Source organism: Lathamus discolor, chromosome 5 (assembly GCF_037157495.1).
Source record: "Lathamus discolor isolate bLatDis1 chromosome 5, bLatDis1.hap1, whole genome shotgun sequence".
NCBI classification, from domain to species: Eukaryota; Metazoa; Chordata; class Aves; order Psittaciformes; family Psittacidae; genus Lathamus; species Lathamus discolor.
This window is the reverse complement of record NC_088888.1, coordinates 52,655,906-52,678,532: the sequence shown is the minus strand read 5'-3', so window position 1 is coordinate 52,678,532 and position 22,627 is coordinate 52,655,906.

The window sequence follows — 22,627 nt, the reverse complement described above, 5'->3', positions numbered from 1 at the left end:
CAAGGCTACAGGCATGTGCCTGGTTCATGATTGTTTTTGCAATAGAAAGCCTTCCCAGATGTCAGTACTATCATCCCCTGGTCCAAGAACAGATTTTGCATTACTTTGAGACTGCATTTGGTCATATACATATGGTAAATTGCCCTACTCACCCCATAACTAAGATATTAATGTTCTGATGCTGCTCTGAGAATTTATTTAAAGCACAAGAGCAATTTTTAAAGCTTTCTAAATTGCTTTAGACTTTATGACCTCTTTGCCCAGAAAGAAGGAAAATCTGCAAAAGAAAACCTGGAATGTGATCATTGCAAGGAAGCTCTAGGAGTATTTAATCCTTTTATTATTTCCCATACTCCTTAACTCTAACAAGTATGAAATTCTGTGCTGTATTTCTAGCTTATAACCTGTTAAGGATACTTGTTCCATGATAGTATTTCAATGGTTCATTAATTTGGAATTGTCTTTCACATAAATATCTTGCCTTCTTCTCAGCCTGTATTTCTGATACTGATACAAATCCCCCGAAAAATAAATAGAAGCTGGAGCAACATTTAATAAGAAATTACTGCTGCAGATATAGACATAATAAACTACTCACTAGTGATAAATATAGTTTCAAGGGCTTCATCATACAGTCTTACCAAAGCATGTGATTTCAAAGACTAACTTTCCAAGTAGTTCAGCTGATAACTGCTAGGTCAGAGGACAGGGGAAGGGGCTTCCTCTTGGATAAGGCAACGCATAGCTGCGGGCAGAGCTCCTCTTAGGATGCTGACACTCTAATTGCAGACTTTTTAGTAGAGCAGATCTCTGCAGGCCTACGATTTATCTAGGGCTGATGAGCTTCAGCTTTCACTGTAGTCATGGAAAAAATCAAAGGGATTATTAACTGACTCAGGAAACATCTTTCTAATAGCAACTTATTAAGCAAAATAAATCTCTTTTATACGACAAACTCTAGTCCTTGACTACTTAATTTTCTGTGAATAACCTTGCTTGCTCTTCAGAAGATATACGAGGAGAATGAGATATGCTAGTAGTAGTGTAATGGCTAACACCTGGCTGAGGCAAAGAATATTAATTAAGCACTGAAAATGTGGGGGATTTTTTTCTTTACGTGTGAAAAATGGAGAGGTGAGAGAGCTGAGAAAGGTTCTGCAGCAGTTAAATTACTGTTAAAGAGGGTCGTATTTCCCTTTAAACAGTCACGTATCAATAGATTTATACAGTGTCAGGGGCATGAATTTATGGTTTTATTAATTTAAATGCTCTCGTATTACAGTAACCTGAGAGCATTTAACACCCCACAAGTCTGTACCCAGAAATATGACTATGAAGTAAATAAGATATTTCAGAAGCAAGAAAACGAGATCTTGGCATCCAAAGGACAGAAAATGTAAGGAAGTTATTGAAAGGCATGTTAAGGACAAAGGTATGACACAATTTTCATGCAAATCTTGATGTTAGTGTTAAGGCCAATGCCCAGCTTTGATAGTTTACTAAGAATGGCAAAGCAACTACTAGACCACATCTCAGTTCTAGATCCAGAAAGGCTTTGTGGAGGAAGGTTCTTGTTCTGAACACATAGAAACCAAGGCACTTTCCCTAAGATAGGCCTGCAGATAAAAAATACTCTCAAGAGTCTCAACCCTACGCAGGAAACCACACAGCATTCCAGTACCTATTACAGAAAACTATGCAAAAAGCAAGAGTGTTTGAAGAAGAGATCTATAAAAACTGGACAAAACCTGAAAGAAGACAGAAAGTTCAGGGCTAATATTACCCCAAAATCAAAGAGTAATACCCAGTTCTTGGAAGTTTCGCTGCAAGAGAAGGAATGCAATGGTGTCATGCTACATCCCTTAGTGAAGTCCTGCCAGGAACAGCTCAGCTGAAGAGGATGAACACTCTAACTCATCTATATGTGTCGTCCATAATTGGGCTTTTTGCCCTTTATCTTGTCCCTCTGGAAAAGCAATCTGCTTTGGAATTGCTGTGGCATTTCTGATGCCTAAAAAGAGGGGTAAGGGTGCTTTGGGACAAGGTAGGAAAGCTGAGTTGAAACCTGTCAGCTTGGGTAACAGCAGTCAGTACTTCTTGCACAGGGCAACAGCTCACCTAAGAGGCTCAGTGCTAGGGGAAGTGCTCAAGATTTTGTCTGGGATGCCATACCCTTTAGGGAAAAGAATTGGCTGAGATTGTTACGCAGCCCACTGGCTGACCATACTTGAGGGCTGCAAGGGTTTAAAGAGGCAGAGCAGATTCTCAATTTCTCTCTGCAGAGTCCTTTTTCTCTGCTTTGCCACTGCTGTGTGTTGCCATAACTTCAGCCCTTGGAGGCCAAAGCCAAGAAAGGGGACAGCTGGTAGCACAGAAGCCCAGAGATGTCTAATATCTCAGTTCTTTCAAAATCTCAAAATCTTAAAAGTCATAAAAAATACAACAGAGAACAGATTTTCCGTAGAGCTTCAACAAATTTCTCCCCACTTTCTACAGGGTCTCTCATATTTCTCTTTGACACTGAATTCCTAAATGTATATTGTGGACAAATGTTTGCCACCACTTAGATATCATCAATCACTAATCACATGGAAGCATCCAAGACCACCGAACATCAGCTTTTCCTTACAGTGTAATGGTTGTGGTAAATATTTAATGACATTTAACAAATAATCTCAATGCCTTTTTTTAGAGAAAAATTGGCACATTGGCCTATTCTTTCCTTCAGATAAGTATAATGGTAATTTTCCTTACATTTTTAGTCAAATTTATAAGTGCAAAGAAATTGCATTTACAGACTTCAATTAAGAGATTATTGCAAGTACTAATGAAGCTATAACTAGGACCATATCAACATATATTTCAGTTGGACCACACCAGATACCAGCAAGTCCTACATATACAGGCATAATATGCATACACACACACAACTGGGAGGTTGTCAAAACTGAAGAGAGAATCTGGATCTGCTGAAATTATGGTCTTATGTTCTGCTCAGAACTGCTTCTCAATAAATCCAAATTTACTCCACCGAAATAAATGGGACTATTTTGGATTCTGATGAACCTAATTGAAAAGCCAAATAGTTGAAATTACTTTATCTGTATTAATGTTCCAGGGGAGTGCATGGTCTGAACAGCGGATTATTTGTAGCTCTAGTAAGAAAGTACCGGCAAGCATCCTTGTGAATATAATTCCCTAAATCTTGGTTTGACACTAAAATATTCTGCAAAATGTAAAAAGTATGCTTTTGTATCAGCAAAAATACCACTTGAAAGTCTGTTTCTCCAGTTAAACTATTAAGGTGCATTTAAATACCATATATACTACAAGAAAATTATTTCATAACATGCTTGGACAGAGTAAACCTGTTATTATTAATGTGGAAAGAATACCTGAACTGGTTCATGGTAACAGAAAGTTGACAGAAACCTTGAAAGTACTTTAAAAGCCTGGCTAATCATCCCTTAGAGTCTACTTGGTTCAGAAATTAGATTGGTCTGCTATATGGTCTAATTTACCAGTAAATAACACTTTATCTCACATTCTATTATAATTTTTCAATTTTTCTTTTTTTTCACAACTTTAAAAATATTACATAGGCATCCTTGCCCTCAGTTATGATGCAACTTGCATTAATGTATTAAGCCTAATGCATAGGCTTGGCACATGAACCTACTTTTAAATGTGATGCGTGAATATTGCTTTTGTTTTGAAGTTCTTGAGTACAACATGTTTGCCCCAAGAGAAATTCTAAGATCAAGAAGTATCTTTTCACTGTTTTAACCAAGCTGAGAAAGAACCAGAATTGTAGTAATTGATTAATTACTATTATATTAATTGATTAACTATTATAGTAATTGATTAATTAACTATTATAGTGGACACACAGGGACTAATTAAAATTCCATGGACATCTTCAGTGCCGCACACTGGATTTTATAACTTTTACATTTTACGTGTTGGTTATACATTCATGTGGGCAGCTAAATGTTATTCCCAACTTTGAAAAGTTATCTGAATCATGGAGCTGCACTCTTAACTTCCAAGTGGCCACTGTATGGTCAGGTTACCACACACAGAACTCTTTTGTTACTGGAGCTAATGAGAAGTCTAATGACAAGAGACATTTAGCCTCGCAGAGGGATATTAAGCCACGTCAGTGCTCAAATAGCTGTGACTTTGAATCTCAGGTTTCATTCCAGCTGTGTGAGAGGGCAGCTCAAGTGTACAGAGGTTCTACTACTCCATCCTCGGAAGTCCAGCTCTTGCTGCCTGACTCTCTCCAGACCTCTTGAGGATTTTTATTCTCTCCTGTCGTGGTTTGAACCCAACCACAAACCTCTTTTACTCACTCCCCCCCTTCTTGCCCTCCCCCTGCTCCTGGAGGGACGGAGAGGAGAATCAAAAAGAATGCAACTCCCACGGGTTGAGATAAGAACAGCCCAGTAACTAAGGTATAACATAGATCACTACTGCTACCACCAATAATAATAATGATAAAGGAAATAACAAGAGGAAAGAATACAACACCTCAATACCAGCCGACCAATAACTCGCCCCACTCCCCCCAGCCGAGCACCGACCGATACCTCCTCCAACCCTGCAGTCCCAACCCTTCCGGGTAACTCCCCGTTACATCCTGGGCATGACGTGCTGTGGTATGGAATACCTCTTTGGCTAGTTTGGGTCAGGTGTCCTGTCTCTGCTCCCTCCCAGCCTCCCCTCCTCCCTGGCAGAGCATGAGGCTCAGAAAGTCCTTGGCCACACCAAACATTCGAGCAGCAACTGAAAACATTGGCGTTATCACCACTCCTCCAAGGCCAAAAGATCAAAACACAGCACTGTACTAGCTCCTAAGAAGGAGAAAAATGACTGCTGCTGCTCAAAACCAGGACATCTCCATATTCTATTCCATTTCAGACTGACATCTATGGCCCAAATCATTTAATGTTTGTGATGGTTAAGCAAGTGAAAACAGGGGCTGTGTAATGGCAAGTGACACTAGCGCTGAAGAGTAGCATCAGCCTGTTAAAACTTACCTTGGAAACAGATTACAAATACCTGCACTGAACTTCTAAGCATATCCAGTATAAAATTAATCTTCCTGGAAGCCAGAGCCAAATCAGAATGAACAAAGCCTCCGTGCTGCTAATGAAAGTGCTATGTCTTCTGCTGGCAAACCCAACCTCACTACTTATTAATCATTACACATGATTTACTGTATCCATTATCATAAATGTACGATTTTAAATGTTTTTATAACACATTTACCAACAAGCACTTCAGTCACTTGAGAGATTACGGGGACTGGAGTTCTTTGCCAGCAGTTTTTAGGCACACAGTCCATGCAAAACATCTCCTTTCTGATTGTTTCAATTCTAGTGCACATGGAAGTAACTGAAATTGGGTTTTTTTCCAGTGCAGGCGGGAGTGAAAAAGAGGAACCAGAGTGACTTTCACCAAAACCAGCCAGATCAAATCATTTTGGGATTTGCAAGTTAATTTGTTCACTTCATGTTATCTTTCATTTTCATCCCTCTTAGTGCTTGCTTCTAACAGGAATTTAAGATACAGAAACATACTGAAAAGAAAGTTCTTTTGAAACATCCATTTTGCAGGCTCAGAAGAGTCAGAGAATTTGAGTTAGGTTGAGATAAGCACTCAGAAGAATTAATGCTTATCTGAACTAAACTTTGAGGTTTTTCATGTTATAAACAAGCATCTTGGCTGCAATCAGGGTTGTAAGAGAACAGGGCTGGTCTTGGGACTAAGTGCTCCATCCACCATGCTTCTATTTCTGACCTTAACAAAGTCCATCTATCGGACCTTTGGCCAGTCTTAGCCTCCCTCCACCAGTCCACTGCATGTAAAATGGAGATAGCAGTACTTCGTTTTTCTTCAAATACTGGTCTCTGCTGCCTGTTCTTTATGCAGCCAGAACGGCAGTTAACAGCTCAATACAGAGGATTCCTTAACTGTGTGGGAGCCCAAGGCATTGTTGTAACATTAAAAACATCATTAGTTACTAACATAGGATACTGCAAACCCATTCCCTTCCTTGGGAATTTCCCTCATTTTCTTTCCAAGTTTGTTTACAAAATTCTTTTGAGTGACAAACCATATTTAATAAAGTCATTCGGTGACTTTAAAAGATGTATTTAATTAGAAAGCTTTGGTGGAAATAAATTGTTGGAAATTTTAAGCACTGATGTTTTCAAAAGGAAAATATAAATTATGCAACAGGAAAGTGCTACTAGATTGTACAGTATCTTTCAGTTCATCTGATCATTTCATATGTGCCAGCTTATGTCTCAAATCAGGTTGCAAAAATTTAGAGAAGTCCGGAGGTTGGCCTGAAAGCCTGACCTGTGAGAGCACCAATTAGAAGAGATGTGAGCTGAATTTCCTTCTCTCAGTGAATTCCTGCCAAGGTTTACTGAATTTTTTCTGTTCTAGATATTTTAAGTGCTTTGGAAGCCAACACAAAGTAGCAGCTTAAGCTAAATGGAGCTTAACAGCAAGTTTTCACACTGCCTCTTAATTTGACAGATATTACAATACTCATTAGAGGAGAGACTGACATTAAGTCCTTTAAGACTGATGTGACAGTGATGGGAGTAGCTGCTGGTTCAATACATGTATTCAAGAGTCTGGTACAAGGATCCCACAAGGTAAGGAATTTCAGCTTCTAACACCTTTATCCAGGTCAGTAAGCTGAGACCGGATATCCATTCAAAAATGCTTACCTGGAAAAACTAAGTCAATGCATATCTTCAGAGAGGTGTTTGTTTGCTTTAAAGCCAAGACCTTAAAGAAGCAAAATAATCAGGAAAAAAAAATTCCAAACCCACCACTGACAACAAAAGGCAGCTCTTGTTCCCAATTATATGCAGCAATAGGAGCTTCTGTATTAACTGTGGTGCATTTTCCACTTTGAGGCAGTAAAGTAGGTTGATGCCACTGGGATAGAACAGAAAAACACATTTTCAGAGAAGCATAATTTAATTTACTGCCAGCTTCTTTGCACAGCAATCGACAGCTCTGCTGGTGGCTGAAAGCAATGTGCACATCATGTGGGAGCTGACAAAATTACCCAAATGAAAACAAGAAAACAAGAATTCGAATAGAAGTTCTATTTAATACCAAATTTCCTTTAATTCTCAGGTTTTCATTCCAAAGCATTTTAAAGAGATGTTTTGTTTTCACTGACTGGGCAGCTTCAATGAGCAGACAGTGAGGGAGGGCTCTCTTCCCTCCTGTGTTACATCGCTGCAGTTGGTGAATTTTCATGGGACAAGTACAATGAGGAATTAACCCTTCTCCTTCCAGGGAGGGGGGAAAACCTATCTCATCACTATATTTCATCCAGAAAACTTTGGACCTTCTGAGGAAAACTAAGTCCATAACACAGAAAGCTACTGCAAACTTTGGAGTTCGTTTTGCATGCTGCTTCTGCCATATGCTATGTGTACATACACACACACACACATATATACACATATATACATATATATATATATAAAGTTACTTCTTTACTCTTCCAAGGTATTCTGTATTCTGTCCCACCTCACTGACCTGTTTTTCTGAACAATACCAAGAGACTGATAGGCTTATGGTGCCAGTTTGCATCACATATCCATGGAGCTTCAAGTTAGTATGCGTTTACATCTGGAAGGTAACCCAGAAGGTAGCACCCTATAAACTGCCTTAGTAACTACGTTCAGATTATTTCTTATAACTTCCCTTACTGTGATGACTAAACAGAAGCCATGGTTACTATGCTAAGTCTGTTACTTCTTACACTGACCAATGTAGACCTTTGTCTCTTTGTCTACATCTAACTGCTGGTTGTCTTGCTGTGTACAGTGTCTGAGGTGGGCTCTTTATTTAGCTCTGTTTAAAGCTTCCAGAACAATGTATGTATGCGCCATGCTGGGCAGTAAATTAATGCCACACAGTAAAATGTGTTCAACTACCATTGCATGCTGTGCTATAGGTGTTGGTGTTAAAAAAGCAGCATGACCCACCTATGAAGTTTTTGAAAAGTAAAGCTTTGCTATGTTTTGGTACTGCTTCTCTTTCCAATACTAGAGAGCAAAACTAAAACATCCCAATTTCCAATGCAGGTATTTCAAGAAGAAATGAAAATAAGACTTGAGAAGGGAATCACTCCATGCACAGAAAACAACCCAACAAAGAAAATTCAAAACTAAAAAGTGACTACGTTATTGATCACAATTTTACCAGAAGTTGGACATCACGACCCTGCTAAGCTCACAACTGTCTCATACTTGGTTTTTAGTAGAAGACAATCATCTATCTATATGGAATTACCTAACTGATATTTTTTTATTTACAAGGGAAGGCAGGTTTCCATTCCAAGATTAAAATTCACTGAACTTTGCAAGCTACACCATGTAGTTCCGTTACTATGCTTTCAGGTTCCATTTTTCATGCCTAGCGTATTAGGAAAAATAACTGCCAACATTCTGATGATACATTTAAATGAATGAAGGGAGCCATGGGGAATAGCTGGAGGCCTAAAAACTAGAGCACACTCTATGCTTTTGTGAATACTTACATTTAATTAAAGAGCACCATATGCCATCAAGAGTATTGTTGGCTGGGTAACGTCCCTTCTAACAGATGTGATTACAGACAAAGGGTAAATATTATGCAGAAAGAGATAATAATAGCACAGCCCATTGGGATAGAAGAAACCTAGTAGTGCAAAAGCTACTCCAAGCAGCAAATCTGGCAAGAATATAGGCTTGCTCTGGAACATACCTACCTTTCAGATGTGCATAGAAAAATTCATGAGCTACCCAAACTTATCCTCAGACTTCTCTTGAAAATACACATTGCTACTCTCCAAAAGCACACAAACATGATGTGAGCTTTGTATTTTACCTCAGAATCAAGTTGGGTAGAAATACAATTGTCTTTTAGTGCGAAATGACCTGCATCAGGTACTTCCAGTCCAATCACTCACCCCTGCAACACAGACCCCTGTCTAGATGGCTCCCATATCCATCAGCAATGAGAACGCCCCTGCTAGGAGCCTGCCTCTGTGACAGGGACACAAAGTTGCACCAGACAGTCATTGCCTTCTTCAGAGCTGTCCACACCCCAGCAGCACACAGAAGAGCATTTGGGCTCTTCCGTGCTCTTCAGAGTGTAGTATGAAACCTGCTACCTTACGGTCTGGCAAGCCATTTTTCCAGCTCCTGGTACATCCTTTCTTCCACTGTTCCAGACTGGGAATGGACCACAGTCAAACTATTTAACTCAAACACAGGAGAATGAGGAAATAGTAGAAGGGAAGTGAAACAAAAACAAACCTAAAACCAACCAAACAAAAAGGTCAACGGAAAAGAACTGAGAAAGGAAATATACTGCAAGATTATTTAGAATTTGCCTGAGTTATAGTGTTACATCTTGCCATGCACACTGGACAGCAAGTGCATGCCGTGTGTATGTGCTAATGGAAAACAGCAAAAGCACCTAAAGATGCTTTAATTCCTTGCATACTTGTTTTTACTGCCAGAATATCTGTATTATTAAAAAAAAAAAAGAAAAGGCGTATTTGTATTATTTATGCAGGTTAATATCAAGGACAAAATAGCTTTATAACTACCTGTAAAATAAAATAACTGTTGACTGAATTAATAGAGGCTGAAATAGACTTGAGCTACAGGGTTCAGAGATTGTCAGCTGCAACTGCCAGGATGCAGTTTTTGCTGAGCATAATTATTCTTTCCTGCTGGCATGAAAACATGCTTTCAGCTCCTTTTGGCTGCAGTCAGTTAGGGTTCTGGCCAATTAAGGCAATAGAAAATTCCCCATTAATGTCAACGGTCCCACTAACATATTCAGAAAAATGGTTGTAGTTCAGCTAGTATACATGTTTGACAAGAAATTAAGCTGAAAGAGGATGTCAAAACCTCTTCTGTCCAAAGTTATGAGTGCAAAAAAGCTACTAACTTTTTATCAAGAAAGTTGATGCTCCATCATTTTGACTGATGTCATTGCAGACTTTCCAACCCTGAAAGCAGGTCCTTCCTCAGCAGCACTGTATTTGTCAGGATTAAGCTGTAAGAAATCTTTTCACCTCTTTCTCTGAAAAGATGACTAGTCTCATGTAGGGGAAGAAACTACTGATGCAGCATGTCTTAATGTTAGCAAGCCTTTGATACAGTCCCATTTCTGTTCTCAGAAAAGAGCTTGAAAGAAAGCCTATAAGGTAAATGCACATCAATATGTTAGCCTACTTGCTTCAAATGAAGAGGTCATTCCAGTTAGGTCACACAGTCTGTCCCAAGACTAACCTGTTTCATATCTTTTCAATGACTTGGGTGATGGGTTAGCATGCAGGTCATGCCAAGATGAGATGATTATCATATAAGCTGAATTTGAGAAATTGGAGTAATAGTCTGAAAATGATAAAATTCAATGTACAAAGGACCATGCTAGAACCAAAACTGAAAGTCATACATACAAAATGGGTGACAGTCAAAATATGTTTCAGCATTGGGTTTTTTTGTGTCTCAAAAATTGAAAGTGAAGAGATCCTGCTGCTGCAAAAAAGGGATCTACTGAAATTCACCAACATCTTTCTTTCCCTTGGTCAGTGACAATGTGCTTGGCTCTTCTGCGCTTTTCCACCTCTTATTTCCTCTGCAACCCATTCTTTAGTTATAACTCTATCAGTTCTCCCCCAGGCAACAGTTCTTCAATTTTTCCTCTGCATTAGAGGAGCTCCTTCTTCAAGGATTGTAGGAAAACCCAGAGCTACTAATCCCAGCAAGACTCCTCCCAGGAATTCATACAAGCCTTTTTGTAAGACTCCTACCACTTCATTAGGCTTTCTCCTGCTTGACCTCTTCTTGAAGATGCTGTCTTTCCATTTTGTAGAAGATGATCCCAGTTACCGACACATTTCCGCTTTCTGTGCCTTCAAGATCAATTTGTTTGAAGACAGAGACACCATTTTTTGTTGTGCCATGACTTAGTTCCCAGACAGTTTAAGGCTCTCTAGCAGTTCCTTCGTATTCAGGCCACTTCATATTTCTAGGGTTCCTCTTGATCCCCCTTGTAAGACCAACTTGCACGTTCTCCCCCTTCGCCAGTTTTGTACTACCAGGCTTGTACTTTTTGACGGCCAACAATTGCCAGACATGGCAGGTGCACCTAAGTGAACAGTTCTGGCCAGACTAAGGCCTATATGAGCAAAAAAAAAAAAAACCAATTGCAAGACATTTGCAATAGAATTATTTATGATACAGACAGAGACATTTTCTCTGAGACCTCCAGTTGGAGTTTAAGCAGCTCATTTTCAAAAGAGGCTAGGCATAATTCAGAGAAGAATAGCCATAAAGTTTTCAAAAATGAGGTATACAAATAGACAACAAAAGCCCATCGGGCTTTCTCTAAAGCTGGAATGGAAAGATGCACAAAGCAGACTGCAAAGTTATATACTGCATCAAAAAAGGATGCAGTAAGAGACATTCAGGTTAGACAGTATGGAGGTCTCAGCATCTATATATTACATGATGCCCCAGCGAGGCAATACCTCAGGAGATTGGCCTTAGAGGGTTTTAAAGACATTTAAGAACAGGTTACTTTGACATGTTCAAGAAACACAGATACTCCTGGCCCTGTCTCAGAGGAGGGGTATTGGTTAGATAGCTTCCCAAAAGCTTTTCCAGGGCTGTTTCTTTGATTTTTAACATAACTCTCAAACACCGGCAGCAATACTTAGGGTGAGAATTAGAGCTGTCCAGAGATGGCACCTAAGTGACACAGGGCATAAGTTCTCCAGTGGAGGGAGCTAAAGGAAGAAATATTTTTAGACAGAAAAAAGCTCACCAAGGTAAAAGAGCAGACCTCAAAATGTTTACCAGAGAAACTGAATGTTCATCTCAGCCTCCCTTCAGCAGTTACCTGCAGAAAATGGTCAATGCAATAGGGAAAGGAGTTCTTCTATTTCACTTCAGCACAAAGAACTTATAAACAAAGAGGAGTATTTCATATTCACTCAGATAAGCCAGCAAGAAGGTCACAGCATCACCTTACAAGATTGTTTAAAAAATAAGCCTAACTTTTCTGATTAAAATTTTCCTATAAGATATACTTCTACCCTGAAAGCTTCTCAATACACTGTGAACTTTCATACAGGTACAGTAAATTACTTCAATTAAGTCATTTTTTAGCCTGATGATGCTAACTCAGTTTTCATTAAGCATAAACAACTGGGACAGAAGACTTCACATTTAGGTAAATACCCCTGAATTGTACTGAAATACTGCTAATATCTGAGATAGAGTAGTCCACCTGCATTATTTTGCATGAACAGGGTTCATGTTAGATAAAGTTCATGTTAGACAAGTTCATGTTGGATACAAGGCAGAAGTTCTTTACTGTGAGGGTGGTGAGGCACTGAAACAGGCTGCCCAAAGAAGTGGTAAATGCTCCATCCCTGGCAGTATTCAAGGTCAGGTTGGACAGAGCGCCTTGGGCAACATGGTCTAAGGTAAGGCATCCCTGCCTATAGCACAGGGGGTGCAATTAGATGATCTTAAGGTCCTTTCCAACCCTATGTATTCTATGATTCTATGAAAACAGGAACCACTAATCCCAGCATTCCCAGGAGGTGCTGAATTCCCCAGCACATCTAAGAAAGCAAATCTATCAGTGCTTCGCACAGCCCTTGGGCACCCTTAGGTAGAAACTTTAAATGCTGGTGTTATGACTCTCTGCCAAATGCACAAATAAACACTACAGAAAGACAGGAGAACATACCTCTGCAATGTCATTGATTGTAACTCATCATCTGAGTATCCCTGAGTGCACTGTGCTTCTGCAATCCACTGATTGAAGAAGAGTGCTAGATAATAAATGCTGTTGGAAGCCATGGAAAAATCAGCAGGTTGCTATCACACGACTAACTATAAGTGAAAACAGATAATGCTACCAAGATAAAAACAGCACGAATAGAAGAAACAGTGAGCAGGAGAGAATCTGTATAGGTGATGAGGGAAGAAAATTAATCAGAAAGCTTAAAAATGTGTATTTTTGCTAATTTCTTTCAAGCTTTTCAATCTACCAGAGAAAACACATGCTGCAATGATAATTATAGATGATTGTAGCTCTGCAGATGCCATGTTGCTTCTGTTTTTGTAAACAATAAAACTGGCCAGACACTCATGACTGATAAATCCTAGTCTTCGATGTGTGCATACACACATACACAAACATACGTCACCAGGTAGAGTAAGCTATGAATCCATAGCTAGTCTCTGATGACTACCCAGGCATTTGCTCACCAGAAGAGTGATAAGCCACCACGTGTTGACAGGATAGGTAAAAATCTGCCTGGGGGTAGATACCGAGTAGCCTCAGTGCTACTCTGCATTCATATCCTTTTCAGTTCATATGAACTAAAGTTTGCTTGACAGCACACTGTGAGTTAGAGTCCTCAGTGCATTTAGTACATTAAACATACCCGCAGCTCTTCCTGCCTATCCATTTTGCTTGATCTTCTTGACATTTGTGACTTCTATTCCTCTGAGGAGTCAAAATACTTAAGGTACTTTTAAAACAAAGATCAGACATCACTACGAGGGCAGCCCCTGGCCTAACCTCTACAGGGAAGATACATGAACTCCTTTTGCAAGTATCCACTTTGGAAGAAACTGGGGAGAGCCATGCTGTAACTCCTTGGTAGAGAACAAAGGGGAAGCACAAATCTGAAATTTTAGGTGGATGCAGAAGAAGTTACTGTGAAAGAAGCTGTGAAAATGAACGCTAACACATCCCCATTGTTCCCTGAGAGTTTCTAAGAGAAATCTAGGATCTAATAGGTGAGGAAGTTGTGAAAGCTCCATCCCTGGCAGTGCTCAAGGCAGGCTGGACAGAGCCTTGGGTGTGACATGGTTTAGTGCAAGGTGTCCCTGCCCATGGCAGGGGGGTTGGAACTTGATGATCTTAAGGTCCTTTCCAACCCTAACTATTCTATGATTTTATAATAGGTACCAGCAGTAAACTGCCTTGGTATCTTAGCATTAGATGATGCAAAAGAGACACTGAATTGTAAGAGAGACCTTGGAAACTCCAGGGTAAAAGAATTGGTAAGTTAATGTCTGTACTAGGCAAATCAGTAGAATCACTAATAAAGGAATAAAAGGATAGGATTACTCAATTCCTACAAACTTCTGAAGTGAGCTGCAAGTCAGTGTCGCTGAGCATCCGGCTTAGCAACAGGAAGAGGTCATGAAAGGAATAAAGAAACACTGAAATAGGGGTGGACTACAAGTTTTTAGTCAAAATATTGTTTCATGGAAAACATCTATTTGCCAAAGCCAATTGCAATTCAATGGAAGGTTTTTACAATAGGTTCTGAAGCCCGGTATGTTGAGTTTCTGGTCAAACCAAAATGCCTCATAATTTTATCACAAATTTATACTTATATCACCATTAGGTTATTGCTCAGTTCTAATCTGAAATTAACATTACAAAGAGAGGGGAAAAGAGCATTTATGAATTTCAGATTTTACAAGATAAAAACACTGTGTGTCCTCACCATGCCCTAATCCTGAGTCATTTAGCATTTTATTGCAATTTAATGCAAAAGTGATCTCATTTCCCCTCACTCTCATCCTTCAGGATCAACTATTCTATCAGTGTCTTGAAGTACCTGTAAAAATCAGGTAAATAGTCTTTCCCCCCCATTACAGATTTGCTACCATATCAATCAGGTCTTACAGGGGCTATCAGCTTTTTCCATACAAACTGGGTCCACAATCTGAAGAGTCAGCAGCCCGGGGCAATAGATGCTCAAAGCAGCTGTACTTTTTCTCAGACAGGAAACATTTGTCTCAATTATTTCCCCTTTTTTTCCATTTTATCTGTTTGCGGCTCCTTTATCCTGCTGCCACAGCTCTGCGCAGTGTGACGTTCATGCTAGAGAAGCTGCTGCCTATAGGGCAGTTTTCTGATGAGGATGGAGTATATTTACACTCTAGTGAGTAAAAGACCTTAGAGTGCATTCCTCATTCAGGGAAAAAATGCAGATGTTGCTCTCTTAAAACACCACATAAAGCTCCCCAGGACAAAACATTCACAGTAACTATTTTAAATCACTGAACAAGGTAGGGTTAAAAACTCTTCCCTTGATCTTAGACAGTTGCATGCATAAATTAGCATTTGCTGATGCCAGTGTCAGGGTTAAGCATAAGGTTTCCTGGATATGTTACAGTATAAGGAAAAAACATGACGGGCCGCCTGCCTTTCTCCTTTCTGTGGAGAGAAAAAAGAAAAGGGGGAAAAAAAAAGATCATTTCATGCCAGCAGATGGCTACAACTCATTACTGTGCAAATGTACAGCCTGGGAAGTGGAATGAGAAATTAATTAGCATTCACCAGGAATCCGTAACAGAGACTGATACATGCTCATGCCATTTTATTCCATGTCATGTTAATCGAGTACTAGATAACTGACAAAATGCATTAAACTAACCATAGCTTTTGCAAGCAGTAGCAGATTTCTCTCACACAGAGATGCTTATTTCTTTACAGACACTGTGGCAGAGGAGGTAGCTGTGCACACACATGCACCTCTCACCATTGCTTACTTACCTTTCTATCCGTTTCACTGTGGATTATTCTCACCAATGGTTACATTAGGCCTTAGCCCACTGAGTGTCTGATGGAACCATAGCTCAGCCCTGTTTAGCCAGCTGCCTGTCTCCCTGGCCTACAGCTGCACAGAGAAGCCTGCTTCCTCTAAGGAGGCAGTCCATGCTACAGGAGGGGTCAGGGTTCACCTTGCTATGAGGAAATCTCACTGGGAAGACCAACATAAAATGTCTGCCAGACCTTTAATGAATAACTTTAAAAGTCTTAAGGTGTTGGCAACAGTGACACAGACACTTTCAATGTGGAGTTTTCTACAGCTCTGTGAAAACCTAGGCTTTTTTTCAAGTATGTCTAATACAGACTTTGAGATACTGCAATATCCTCAGCCATCCTGAAAAGCAGCTGAGGCATCGTGGCTCAGGTCACTTTTATGGCACACAAGCAAGCACAAATCAGCTAACACATTGTAAAAAGCACTCTGATTTGGAAGATGCCTCAATGTAATGCAGCTACACAACTGCACGCATTTAGCCACCGAACAGAAAGCAGCTGAGGCATTAGTGCCACCCAGTGTAGCCTGTTCACAGGGGTTAAGAACTACCCATGGTGCTGGGCAGCCTTCCTTGCCATCTGTGCCGCGGCTGCCCCAGCCAGCTGTCATTGTCACTGCAGCATCTCAGCCCCATGCAGGATTAGCCAGGGATGGGGTCAGCCTGCCCAAGGCAGGGCGCAGGAAACCCACAGGCATATTCAGTTCAGCTTCTTGAACTAGCAGGGCACAGCTGTAAATCTTGCCCCTGTGGCCTGCTCTCTGTCCTCTTTTACTGCTGGGAACTGAGAAGAGGAAAGATACACTGCCCCACAGTTATATGGTGACTCAGAACTGTCTGATGTAGGGTAGCAACACTCAGATAGTAGTGATGTTGCAAAGTAGTATCAAGATATACTAGCGAGCCAAGAGGCAATAAATGGCATAACTCATTTGAAATCAGGTCAGCTAGAAGAATCAGCTTACTTTTCACGATCTGATCACTTCTATGGACCTCTTTACACAGTGGTTTCAGGATCGGCTGCAAATTGGGACACCAGATGAACACTGAATTTGTTCTGTTTTCTAAAAGCACATCTTGTTGCTTTGATTGTTGCTAGGTGAAAAATGACCTTCAGTGAGCAAACACTAATACAGCAAACTGCCATCATAGCTGAGGCCATGGGTTACGGGTCAGACAGACAGCATTGTGCTACCACCACACAACTATTCCCAGTGCCTTTTTGGGATGCCAAAGCAGCATGTTTTTCCACCACTCACTTACCTACACTGTCTAAATGTTACATCAATTTCCTCTTTACTAATTGGGGAGAAGAGCACTCTGGGAGGCAGCTGAGCCGTCCAAGAGATGAGATGGAAAGAGAATGGGTTTGTTTTGCAGCGCTTATTTAAAAAGATAAAGATACCATTTCGTTTAATACACTGCTCTTGAAATCTCATGCAAAGAACGCTCATCATATGGATTCTAAATATCTATGATATTATAAGAAAAATTGGATTCAGTGGCGGGGAGGAACCATGTAGGACTGGGTTATGCCATGTACAGGTGAAATAATCCTGGTGCTGGGGCTGGTGAAGTGCAGCTGACTGCAAACTAGCCTGATTAGGTAGAGGTGAACTGTGAGCAACTCAACAAGAAAATATGCATGCACACTAAAATGGGTATTAGAAATAAACCTACTTCCAAAATTTTTAGCAGAATTGCTTCATGGAAAAGAAAAATATTTATTAACTTAATAAAACATCCAACATACTTAACAAATCTGCATTTAACAGAAATAAATGCAAGACCTCTTAAAGAAACATTTACTGACCCTCTGTTGCATCGTATCTTCCAGCCAAGGAGAAAAATTACTTTGAATAAAATACTCTATTGGTTACATAGGAAAGGCAGCACCTAGAAATAATTTTTTCCCCACAAGCAGCAGAAGTAGCAAAGCCTAATTTTCTCTGAGCTTGTACCCCTTGCTACTATACACCTTGTCACTGTAGTAACTATACCGTTGGACCCATGATCCTGTGATACTGTTACTGGGTGACAGGGTTTTATTTCAGTTATGCTAATTTTTCATAAATCTTAAGCATAATATTAAGGAGGGAGACTAGAAACCCGTTATTTCCATGCCAAGGCTCAAATGGTCTGGCCTAGTTATAGGTAAGAAAAATAAATTGAAAGCAGGAAGAATGTAAAGACTGTTCAAAAAGAGAATTGGAATATAAATAAGCTGCTTAGCATGGTTTATGCAAAATAGCTGTTACTTTGTTAATGAGATTACAAGTTTGTTTGATAAAGGCAACAACAGCTTCAATACACTTAGATGTCCTAAGGCACTTGAATTAGTAGCATGCAATGTGCTCATTAAAAAGTAATCACTCTTCTCTGTCAATAAAGCACACAAGTAACAAATTAGGAATTGCTGCAGGGATCTTAAAAGTCACATCCACAGGGGAGTAGCTGCAGTGCTTCTGGCGTGGTGATACTTGGGCATTTGCAACAGAGACATTTCCCTTTGCTGTCTCACTTTGGGGAAGGGGCTCCTTCCTAAACAGCCATTCATCACCACCTCTGTACAACTTACACGCTATGCCAGCATCTCCCTGTGGGTGCCCACACAATAAACTCAATCAGAAAACATATCCAGTTTAAAAGTAATCTAGTTATACCTTACCCTGAAAGCCCAGGCACAGCTTATGAGACTTTTCAACCAAGGCCATGTTGGATGGGGCTTTGAGCAGCCTAGTCTAGTGGAAGTTGTCCCTACCCATGGCAGGAAGGTTGCAACTGGGTGATCTTTAAGGTCCCTTCCAACTCAAACCATTCTATGATTCTATCTATGATCAGTAACTTGAACCACCCGACCATGTGAATACACAAGAGCTTAAACTAAAAAAGCAACAAGTAGAAAGAAAACAAAGCAGGAGAGAGGAAAAACCCCAACAACTAAACAAAACCAAAAAAACCCACCAAAAAAAAAACCAAAACAACAGAGTAGAAATTGATATAAAATCAGCACTCCTAAAAAGTGAAAAAGTGCAGGTGATCAAAGGCTTTATGCTAATTACTAAGGATTGAACACAGCGTTTAGCCTGTGTGATCTGTATCATTTGTGAGAGACTGGGTTTATTACAAGAAAAAGCATTCCAACATTTCCAAAGCAAGGCTTGCACCTAGAAACAAGATTAAGAGGCCATCCCTAGAGACTGTCCTGGGAAACCACAAGCCTAAAGAGGACTGAGACCCAGAGCAGGTGTGCAACGCAGCAAGTGCCTCTGAATGATCCAGCAATCATGGCTAATCAGCCCTTCTGATGAGTCAACAGCAGGGCAGAAAGTGGGAATAAAGACATGGTTTTACTTTTAGGAGTGTCACAGGTGACATTGTTATGAGATTACAGCCTTTGGTATGCCCATGTTTCAAAAGATATCCTTTAAAAATTAGAGAACACACAGAAAACCTTCAGGGACGTTTCAAAGATGGGTGAAAAATGAAATCTTGCTATAAGGAATTAAAAGACTGGTATGTTAGTTTAACAGCAAAGAGATTCAGAAGTGACACTGCATGACATCAGTACTTTCACAGGGGAAAAAAATACCAGGTCCCCAAAGCCTCCTTGACCCACTGAGGAAGGAAAGGACAAGCAGAACAAGTGGCTAGAAGCAGAAACATGGCAAGCTGTAAACCAGACACAAGTTGGTTCACATCATGAACAGCCATGGAAAGGGACAGGCGATTCTCCATCTTCTTATGTTTTCAAATCAAGCTTAAATGCTTTTGGGGAAAACAAGACTTAAACAATCAATATATTGGATTCTACAAAGGACATGGAAGGAAATGAAATTGCTTGTAATAATAAAGATACCAAACTACCTAATCTAATAACCTTTATCAAATTTAGGTCGAACAGGAGAATAAAGGATGTTGGTGTTCTAGCAGAACATCCAGAAGAAAGATGAGATCTAAATGCTCATTTAGCATTTAAATTCAATAACATTAAAACACTTTTTGGGAAGCTTTTTAGCCTGATAGCACAGGAAACTAAAGCCCTTTTTCCATTTAAAACATACCTCCTCAGCAGTGGGCCCAGTTTACTGCCACCCCTCCAGGGCCAGGGGACACTTGGAATATCCAGCCCTGTAGGGCCAGTTTCAACGCTGGCTCAGGGAAAAACAGCAGTCTATGCCCAATCCACTGTCTGTGCTGGAAAGCTCTGTCCAGACCAACTGCCTCCCCTTTCCACCATAATTACATAAATATTGAGTTTTTATAACTGTTTCAGTCTCACAGCAACCTTTTTAGTGTTTTCCCTGAGAAAGAGCAACCTCAGCACTGCCAGTTCAGCTGCCATGCACACTGGCAGTTTGCCTTTACATGCATCTTGGTTATTGCCCAAAAGGCTCTCAAGAATGAGGGCTCTTTTGTTTATGGCGGCTGAGTCTTCACGGGCAGATCTTACTCCTTCCCCTCAGCTCCAGTATTTCTTTGCCTTTTTATATCCCCTACTAAAGTAATCTAGAAATTTTAAGAGAAAGTTTTCATTTGGAAACTGTGATTGAATCAAAACATTCAACAAGAATGTGTTGCTTAACACACACACAAAGCTGAGCAGTTAAGGTAATTCCTTCCAACAAGGTAGGCGTGATGTGCACCATTTCTAATGTTAGCTGGCAGGTTTTGGAAACAGAACTCATTTAAAGTTTGAATGAATTCATGTGTGTTCATATTTTATGTAAATAATCAAAATGATACAGCTGAAATAAGAGTTTTAGTGGCTCTAAAATTAATGTACCTTAGATTCCATTTCACAGGAAATTAAGTTTCTGATTCAAGCCAAAAAGAAAACTTTGAAATGGCCGGATTTCCCATGAGCCTGAAAATGACCTTTTGGCAGGTCTGCCCTTCACTGCAGCACTGAGCAATTGTGACACACTCACAGAGCTCGTGAATCCATCTATTTTCCCAAATACACCCAAGCTTCACACCTCATCCAAGAAAACATATGTTCCTGCGTTACTAATCTATGCCTGGCCCACGTTTCCCAGTTTTCCTTTGGCTGTGGTAGATGTGTCCACACCACAAGACCAGGTCTTGCTGGAGTGTAGAAGCCCACCTCTGCCCAAGGCAACTCCCCATGTGGCAGCAGAGCTCCTGTCGGCTTCACACACACTGGCTGCCATCCCGACCAACTCAAGTAGAAAATGAACTGCCTTCATGGTAAAAATATGTTTAACCTTCTTCACCTGCGTTTGCCCTGCTTCCGTGCGGAAACTTGCTTTACATGTCTGCTGCGCTGAACAGCCATGAGGTTTGCCCCTCGCTGTGATCAGAGCCGACACCTGCCATTTCACAAGGAGGTTGTACAAACGTGGAGGGTTGGGGATTTTCTCTCTCTTCCCAGGCAGAATGTAACCACTTCCAAGCTGTCTGCTCTGTGCCCGTCAGCTGTCTGGCCCCACACCAGTCAGTTGTGACAAGCAAGGCAGATATGCACTCCATTGTCTCCCCTGACTCACATTTGACAGAAAGAACTAATACCTCAGGTGCACAAGGAAAACCAATTAAAAAATCCAAGTGACTGTTTTGCCCTTGTATGCAGGTATTTAGCTGCCATTAATATCGCTGTGAGCATGCACATGTATCACAGAGAAATACTGCCCCCCGGCTCATTTCTTAATGCTACAGCACTTGGAATTCAGTCACAACCTTCACTCTCAGACTGAGCTCTCTGATGGCTCAAGATATCTTTTTAAGAACATCAGTTAGGAAGGAATTTTAAAAGGGATCCAGAAGAGGGTTCATCAAAATATTGCAACAGTTCTGCAGACCGGAATACTGACATTCATGATAGCCTAAAGAAAAATCTCAATCAACTTTACATGTGCAAAAGAAAAAAAAGAAGTTAAAGGAAGTTATTGATCACAGCTGACAGGTATCTATGCAAGGAAGGAACTATCTGGCAACAGATGGGCCTATAATAATAATATCCTGACAACCTGGCTTTTAGTCCATGCTTTTCATGAGTAAATCATAAAGCACTTAATGAATGAGGTCAAACACCTAGCCAGAAAATGCAGAATAAGATGTAATGGTTAGAAGTCAAAGCCAAAGAAATATAAAGCAAGAAGTAAGTGACACTCCATTTGCTCTTTTATCAGTCACAACAGTGGATGATTAACAAATCCAGGAATTTGCCTGCAAACACAATATTCTACATCACTTGTAGTGCTAAAGGAAGGATCTCAAATATGTTAGCAGTCAAAACGAATATTATAAAATTAAGAAAATTATTCGCTGAGGTTGTTTACCTCAGGTGAAGGAAATGAGGTGAACACAGAAATACCTTTTCCCCCTGAAAATCTACAAATCTACTGCATTTCCCATTGGCTCCAGCCTGCCTGCCTGCCTACCTACCCAGTTGTCCATGTTCTAACAAGGTGGTGAAGCCACAAATCCCGCAATGCTTAATGTCACCTGGTGCCTTCATTAGGCATCAGATTTTGATAAGCCAGAGACTGAATGTCCAGGTAGACTAACCTGATATCCAACAACCTGAAGCACATCTCTGCTGGAATTCAAGCACAAAGGCAGGTCAAACAGTGAGATTCTGCATTGCTTCCAAGTGAAGTCAATGCAACCTGGGCACAACAGCACTTCCAAGATACCACGTCTACATCTTTTTACAAACCTGAAGGTGTAGGGAAGGGCTATAAAATGACTTCATCTTTTTAAACCAACCAGTGTATCCTAGACACAGTTCTGCCATAGGCTGGTGAGCAGATGGGAAAAACTGAATATGCTGTACATCTCAAATCCAGTTACTTCAGTGTTTAAAAGTTTCCTGAACTCTTTGGCACACCTTGAACGCACACATACATACACACACACACAGAGAGTCACGTATTTTCTACTTTGCTAAGAAAGAAGCCTTCCTGAATTTCACT